Here is an 8,828-nt window from a genome sequence, read left to right as displayed (position 1 = left end):
TCCCCAAATTCTACTTCAAAACCAAACCAAATTCAACAAATTTATATATAACATACCAAATAAAAATTTATCGTTCCTTAGGCTAGAAGATATAGGTTGCAGTTTTGATTTTTCTCCAAAAAAAAATAGAGATGCTTTATCTAGCTACCATGTACAATATATATAAAAATAAAAATAAAAAATAAAATTAGTAGAAATTTCAACCTTAAAACCAAACCCACAAAAACAATGTCAATATAAATATAGAGATTAACCCAAATACTCAAAAAAAAAAAAAAAAAAATCAATTCTAAACACAACAAAAGAATAAGATAGAAAGAAAATCTCAGGCACATGTGAAATCAACTCTATCTCTTTCTCTTTCTCTCTTTTTCTTAATCTAACATGAGTCTTTTTCTTTTCTTTTCAACGTGAGTCTTCTTTTTTTTTTCTTTTTTTTTTAGTTCTATTTTCAACGTCTCTTTTTTTTTTTTTTCTTTTTTAGTCCTATCAGAATTTTTGTTTTTATATACATTATCAACGTTTGAGTTTGAGTTTAAGTTGGACTTGTTAAAGAGATAGAGTTTCACTCCTTGTTAAGTTTAGACTAAACAAAAAATAATTTTATTTAAATATTGTGCTGACGTAGAAAATTGTGAGAACTTCAGAGGATTCGATTATTTAAATATTGTGCTGATGTAAAAAATTGTGAGAGATTCAGAGGTTTTGGTTTTATATATATATATATATATATATATATTGTGGACAACTAAATTTCTTAGTTCGAAACAAATCAAACAAGTAAAAATAGTTTCACAAATGTGAATTTGTATTGATATTGTGGTACAATACTCTGTGATTACAAAAAAGTGATCATCTGATTCGATCTCCTTGAAAGATTTGTTGATTGGAATGGTGGTAATGTGATTTTGATTTGAACACCAAATATACTTCAATTTGGCTAAAGAATGGATCGAAGATCTTTGAAACAGAATTATAATGAATTTCTGGCTATGAGCTTGTTAGAAATCCTTTGTTCTTCACGTTCTTTATTTTTGAAGGTTTGTGATGGAAGTTCTTCGAGACTTTAAAGGCTTGAATCCATAGCGTTTCACTGATTTGTGGTTTGTTAAGGTTTCTGAAGGCTTTTGAGCTTAATTCCAGTGAACTTTGAGATCTAGGAATATAATTTGGATGATTCCTCTTCGAATGTTCTTCGTATTTGAAGGTTTGTGGTAGAAGTTCTTCGGGGCTTTAGAGGTTTGAATCTGTAGAGTTTTGCTTGATTTGTGGTTTATTGAGGTTTCTCGAGGCTTTTGAGCTTGATTCCAGTGACCTTTGAGATCTAGACAGGTAGTTTAGATGATTCTACTTTGAATGTTCCTTGCATTTGAGGCTAAAGTTCTTGAAGTTCCTAGAGGCTTCAGGGCTTGATTCTAGTAGAGCTTCAGTACTTCTGAGTGCTTCTGAATCTTCTCTAATGCTACTTATGCTCTAGATGGCTTGGTCTATGTGTTCCAAGATCTCTCCCAAGGTGTCTTGGTCTCTCCAGGATCCTTCCAAATGCCTTAAGAAGGCTTCTATTTAGAGGAGTTTGGGGGTGGGTGAGCGACACATGGCGGAGTCTGATTGGTGACATATGTCACAGCCTGATTGGTCTGCTTATGTCATCGTTTACATGCATTGGATTATATATGTCATCGCTTACACATGCTGGACTGCTTATGTTATCGCTTACACGCGCTAATGTGTGATTGGTTTTTGCATGATACTTGGCAAATTTCTGTTGGTTTCTAAGTAGTGATAGCAAAACCTAGCAGCAATACGTGGCGCTTTGTAATTGGCTGTATTTTGTAGACTTTGTAGTATGATGTGTCAGCTTATGATAGGTCAAGAATTTTCCCTCTCTACATATATATATATATATATATATATATATAGATTATGAATAAAATCCTTCTTTGAGTTGTCTCCACTTTGTATTTCTCAACATGACAAATTCAGAAGAAGAGGTGAAACAATCACTGCTCATATTTCTTGAGAAATTCGCACCAGCTAATCAAGAAAGATATCCTTATTGCCTTATTGGAGTTTGAATTTGACACTGGACCGGTGGATCCTTTCATGGGAGCAATGGAAGGGTCAAGGGTGTGACATGAATATGCGATGCTCACTCCAACTATGGGATGAAATGGTCCTTGATGCCCCGTTCACTTTACAAGTCACATATGCTTGAGGTAACAAGCTTTAATTATAAAGGGAAATTACATTTTACTTATTTAAATTATACCATTTTTACATTTACTTTTCTAAATTATAAGAATGCACGTTTGCCCCCTAAATTATAAGCTCTTTTACACTTATTCTATAAACTATAAGAATGCACACTTTATGCTCGTAAACTATATCATATTTACACTTATCCTCTAAATTATGAGAATGCACATTTATTTCTCTAAATTATTATCAAGAAAAAAATAAGTTTAAGAAGGGAAAAAGATTAACATTATTGGGCTTATGGATCAGTCTTTTTCACACTTGGGCTTGGGCGCAATCTAATTGGCTCAATTCTAAGAGCAATCAAGCCTTCTCCGTTTCTATATGTGATTGAAATTTAATTACTCAAAGCCTCTTACATAATACTACGAGTATTTTCACTCTAACTTCAGTGCAAAATTGCAAATGTCATGTTGCCATGTTAAAGTCTCTCATTCTATATATTTAAATATGGTCATTGCCTAGCACGATTATGCAAATTAGTTAGTAACTTAGTATAAGAAATAAATATTTTAATACTTACGTTTCAACATGGTGATACACGGATACAAGTTGATAATTCTACACAAAAACAAAGGGGTAATTAATATTTCACTCTTGAATGCACACTACTTCATACAATGTCTTCTTTTCATGCAAGATATTTACATTTGTCAACACTTCGTGCATGATGTAAAGAATAAAGTATAAACACTATTGGATGTGAAACAATCAAGATCCTAAACAAAGACAAGCAATATAATAGATTTTAGTAGCAAAGATGGTGAACATGTTTAACGACCCTCTTGAAGGCTTGTAGTTAATAAAGGTTGACCCGAGTTGAATAATAGTGGTGTAGGTGCATGATACATTGGAGTAGGCATTTGCATCGGAAGAATCGGCACTTTTACCTCAAACTTAAGAATTTGAATTGCTTGCCTTATCGAGAGCCTTAGATTTCGATCAGGGTGAGCACACCATAGTCCAACGATCATCAAACACTCTATCTGTTTTTCATCAAAATCTGTTTTTAACTTTCTATCCACAGCCGAAAGAAGATCTCCTCTTCCATAAAGACTCCAAATCCACTCTACCAACCCCATGTCAGAATTTGGTCCCATAAGATTAGATGACCTTCCCGTAGCAATTTCTAAGGCAACTACTCCAAAGCTATACACATTTGAATCTTTACTAGCCCTACCTGTGCTTATATACTCTGGAGCCGAGCTAATCCAAAATCACCAAGCTTGACGTTGAAATTAGAATCTAGCATGACGTTACTTGATTTGATATCCCGGTGCACCACACATTGCTCCCATTCTTCATGAAGATAGAGCAATGAAGAGGCCAACCCAAGAGATACCTTGTATCTTACTAGCCAAGAGAGAGGACTCCTTGTTCCAAAGAGGTGGGAATCAAGGCTACCATTTGGCATAAACTCAGACAAGTAAGAACTCAACTCCATCATGACAACATCCTATGAGTTGCAACAAATTCCGGTGCCTCAGCTGACTAAAGATCTTCACCTCGGTTATATATTCTTTCTTCCCTTGTTTAGACTCCCTTGAGATTTTCTTCACCGCGACCGGCATGTCTAAGTCAGTTAAGTAACCCTTATAAACGGCACCAAACCCTCCTTGACCTAACTTCCTCTCGTTTGAGAAGTTGTTGGTAGCTAAAACAAGATCTCTGTAAGAAAATCTTCTTGGTCCTGCTACTTTCTCAAGGTCATCATGAATTGAGGTTACATTCACTATTTCTGCTGTTACCTTTTTATTTCCCTTCCATATCCACAACATTACAAAAACTATAATAATCAACCCAACGACTGCCAGTTCCACTATTAAGCTAATATATTCGGTTTCCTTTCCAGTTGTTTCTTTTATATCCAAGCTTGAACTGAATTCCCAAGACTGAATTGAATTTTGCTCGATTCTCACACCAGTAGCAGCTGAAAATCCAACAGTGGCCCTCTCAGGCAGAACCTCCATTAGATCAATTTGATAGGAAAGACTAGTATTCTCCTGAGTATTAGTGGTGTTTTGATAGGTCCAAGAGACGCTCAAATTCTTAGTAGTAGCGTTGTAGATAATCCAAACATCTACCGTATCTCCACTATGGAAGCTGGTATTCCAAGGGGTGGAAATGGCAGAAACAATCGAATCGAGTTGTTGTTAATCCCAACATGCGTAAATCGAGGATCCCATTCCTTGTTCACCTTAGAGTCGAACTCAACTAGAACAATATGGTTATGAGGTGAACGCATGGTTGTGACGTTGAAAAGGCCTAGACCTCCCCCTGCTGTATTTGGTGCAATATTGTCAAATCCCGCAGGAGCTAGGAAGAATGCTGCTAGCCCATCACCAAAACCGGAAGTGCCCGATCCAACCGAGCCGATAGTGAAGGAGAAACGTGTACTAAAGTCAGTGAGCTTTCCTGTATTAGAGTCCCAGAGTGGCACCTTCTTAGCAGTGCCGGCTGAACAGTAGATCAAGAAATGCGGTCGCCTAATGCCCAAGTAAAAAAAAGCTCCCAAATTTTAACCAATAAAGTTATTTATAATCAATAAATAAAATAATATTTTTTTACCAAATAAAAAAAATAATAAAAAATAGAGAAAAATGCAACGTCTACAATATTTTTTACAACACTTTTACAATTATGCTAAGTAGTAGATTGTTACAACCTGTTATTGATGGCAAAAAAATAATTATAGTGATATTTTCAAAGAGAGAGAAAAAAAAACTTAAAATCTAGGATTTGTTGTAAAAAAATATTGTGAATGTTGTACTTCTAAAAAAAATAAGAATAATAATAAGAGTTTAATTAACAAACTTTTACTCGTTCTCATCTAAGTCTACCACTAACACTATTTTTTTACTTACTATTATCAATTTACCATATCAACGAGTATAGAAAATTTTGTCAAATTTTTTCTGTTTATAAAATTTCTAATAAAAAGAAAAATCTCTATGTAGTTTTTGTTAATTAGTAGTAATTTTGCATATAAAACAAGATAATCAATTTTCGCCTTAAGCTCCCAAATATATTAAGCCGCCCTGCTTCTTAGCATAGATAACCCAACCAACACGAGCTTGAATATCAACTCTGGTCATGTCAACAACTCCATTAGAAACTACTGCATCACCCAGATATAGTATGTCAGTGTCATTGGGATCAAAGTGAGTTTTTTTGAATTGAACTGAATAAGCAGTAGTAGCGGGAAGAAGTAGTAAAACAAAGAAGAAAAGAGGAAACATAGGTATGTAATATTATTTTAGCTACCAGCTACATTGAAATGTTACTATATCCTTAGTTATAATGTTCGGTTTATATCTTAGTTATATAGATAGTGAAATGAGCTTAATTGAAATGGTAATAAATCCTTCAAATAAAATATAAAGATGAAGATTCGTCGCCGGCACAATTGTACGTATACCCACTGGAACAAAAAAAGATTATTGACCCAAAAAAGAAAAGTTTTCGGTTGTGGCGTAGGTGGTAGTGGTACCTGCATGCGACGACCAACAATTGCAGGTTTCAACTGTCTCATACCTCTGCAACAATCACTACAAGAAAATGTCCAGTTTGCCGTTTACGGCATTAACAATGTGAAAAGAATGTTTCCTTGATCTTAACGGACTTAGTATTTGTCCTCACTGTCTCCTTTTCGATAGGTTTGAGGTTGACCATTCTTTTAATTAATTTATATATATAATATGAAATAAAGATATAAAGTTTTTGACTAGGCTTTTGAAGGCATATTCAAGGTTTTTCTTTTTCCTTGGATCGGTGTTTGGAGTCTTTTTGTAGCAATTACATGTGTCTTGTTTTGACGAGTGGCTTACTCACTCCACTGGACTGTCTGATGGCCGCTATCGTCGTGTTTTCTCCTAGAAAATATCATGAGTGGTCAAAATAATGAATTAATTAATGAGGGCAATAATTAATACATTTAGTAAGGCTAAACAAATATATTAGCGAGATTTAATTAATATATATATATTTGTTAATGCCCGAGTTAATATTCAACATATTTGTTAATTAAATACATTTAGTAAGGAACATTATATAAGATGTGTTACAAATCCTCATTTATATTTACTAGAATCAAGGGTTACAACTTACAACTGCCTTGCATTGCTGCTAATTAATCCTTTATTTATGGAAGAAATGGTGATTTTTTTTTTTTTAGATAAGTAGAAATGCTGATATTGAATGAAGCTCTATTTACACAATAGATATAAATTTTTATATTGAGCTCCTATAACTCATAGCATCAATCATGGGTCCAATGGTCTCACAAATGTTCGAAGCTCATTTGTCAAACTTTGGGTGTACCCAAGTTGATGTAGAATGACCCTTTTTCTCTCTTTCGGCTGCCTATCTCTTTAGTGAGCTGTGGACCTGGTTCACATGATAGAGGGAAGCACTTGAATTCTAGTTTGATGTTGTTCCAGCCATGGGCTTTAGTTGGCTGCCACTATTTCTTTATGGGCTGACATTGTGTGCCCGAATCAAATCAATTCCCATTGTTCGTTTGGGCTCTGTGGCATTGGCTAAATTCACAGACTTTAGGCTTATTTAAATGGGCCTTGGACTGACTTTATGAGCCGTCGTATGTTAATTTGTTGTCCAAACAATTGCCTCTAACAAACTTTTTTTTTTTTTTTTTTTTTTTGAGGGAATTGCCTCTAACAAACTTAGGAGTTCATTTTTCACGATAAAACTGAAGAAAAGATTATATATAAATAATTTGATATCTATGTGCATTGCGAAATTTTTAATCAATCACAAATCGCCACATTATATTTCAAAGTCCACATAGTACGTTCAAAACAACCAAATATAAAGTGCCAAGTTTAACACATATGATTGTGTTTTTTATAGTTCTTTTCTAGGCTTATTTCCAATATTGTTTAACATATATGATCGTGTTAGATGGTAATTTAGAATGAAAGCTTTTAACTTCAAATGTTGAAGGGTAATTTTTTATTGGTTCATAATCGATCAGTTACCTAGTATGTGTTAAAATATATATATATATATATATATATATATGCATTTTAGTTAATCTGTTTTATGATGTAATATGGATTATATGTTCTTTAAAAAACATTATGTAGGTTGAGTTACTTTGAGAAGAAGTAAGCAGGGTTATGAAAGTTACATTTTCTTTTAGTAAATAAAACTTTTTGAAATTTGGATAATGGTTAGCTTTTTCTATAGTTCATATCCAAATATTAGATAGGCATATGAATCCACTATTATATAACCATTATTATGGTTTTTAATGCTTACCCAATTTTTCTATTGATGCAAAAAGTAAATTTAGAAGCTATAATTAAAATAAAATAAAATAAGTTTATTTGCTTATTTTGAAACCAAAAAAAATAAATTATAATTTTATACAAAGCTTTAACCTATGCATCGCATGAAAGGGGGAAAAAGAATTTTAGCTTTTTAGCTCCACCAATACTAATGCTCTTATATGTTCCTTATGGATCAGGCTTGTCCATACATTGAGCACAATATAACCCACTCAATTTTAAGAGCAAATAGACCTTATACGTTCCTATATGTGTGATAGGGTTTGATTTAGGGTGGATTTCAAGGATAGTTCAATACAGTCGGGCCTCCAAGAAAATTAGAAGAACAAATGAGATTGAGAAGTGAGAAAAAAAAGAATTAGAGAGAAAAACCCTAAATCTAATCTTATTATTTTCATGCTTTGTACAAATTGATCTTATCCTTTTATATCTTCTATATTGATCAACTGATTACCAACTAATTACTAACCATTTAACCAACTCTGGTAGCTCATGTGATGTAATTGCTAACACAAATAAGTCAATAACGACCAAAAACTCACTAAGCACATGGCTGAATTGCAACAGACACGTGTCTAATTACAATGCTGACTAAATCTCATTATAATCATACTACAATTCAAGCTACTGAATTAAACTACAGGTGTTGTACGACAATGCAGCAGTTATTGCTACAATGCAAAAATGCTGTCTTGTTCTGCACTGCTGCTGCCAGGTTCTTATCAATGTGTTTCAATTTAATTGCTAAAGTCTCTTACATAATCTTACAAGTATTTTCACATAATCTTATAAGTATTACGGTAATACATAAATACAAGTTGATGATTCTACACACAAACAATTAATGTTTCACATTCCAGAATGTATACTACATACAATTTCTATACTTTGTACATGATGTAAAAGAGTAAGCACTATTGGATGTGAAACAATCAAAACACTAAACAAAGACGAGCAATATAATAAATTTTAGTAGCAAATATGGCAAACATGTTTAACGGCCCTCTTGAAGGCTTGTAGTTAGTACAAGTTCACCAGAGTTGACTACTGGTGGTATAGGTACATGATACATTGGAGTAGGCATTTGCATCGGAAGAGTTGGCACTTTTACCTCAAACTCAAGAACTTGAATTGCTTGCCTTATGGAGAGCCTCAGATTTCGATCAGGGTGAGCACACCAAAGTCCAACGATCATCAAACATTCTACCCGCTTTTCATCAAGATCTACTTGTAACTTCCTATCTACCACCGAAAGAAGATCTC

At 33.6% G+C, this 8,828-nt stretch overlaps 2 pseudogenes; both read right to left on the bottom strand.

Annotated features, from left to right (window-relative positions):
- Positions 1–3,029: 3,029 nt before the first annotated feature.
- Positions 3,030–5,495, bottom strand: LOC115962994 (annotated as a pseudogene).
- Positions 5,496–8,559: 3,064 nt separating this feature from the next.
- LOC115962701 overlaps positions 8,560–8,828 on the bottom strand; it is a 6,789-nt pseudogene continuing 6,520 nt past the window's right edge.

Source organism: Quercus lobata, chromosome 10, assembly GCF_001633185.2.
Source record: "Quercus lobata isolate SW786 chromosome 10, ValleyOak3.0 Primary Assembly, whole genome shotgun sequence".
Classification (NCBI taxonomy): Eukaryota; Viridiplantae; Streptophyta; class Magnoliopsida; order Fagales; family Fagaceae; genus Quercus; species Quercus lobata.
Note: the sequence above shows the minus strand (reverse complement) of the source record. Positions and strands in the feature narration are given on the sequence as shown.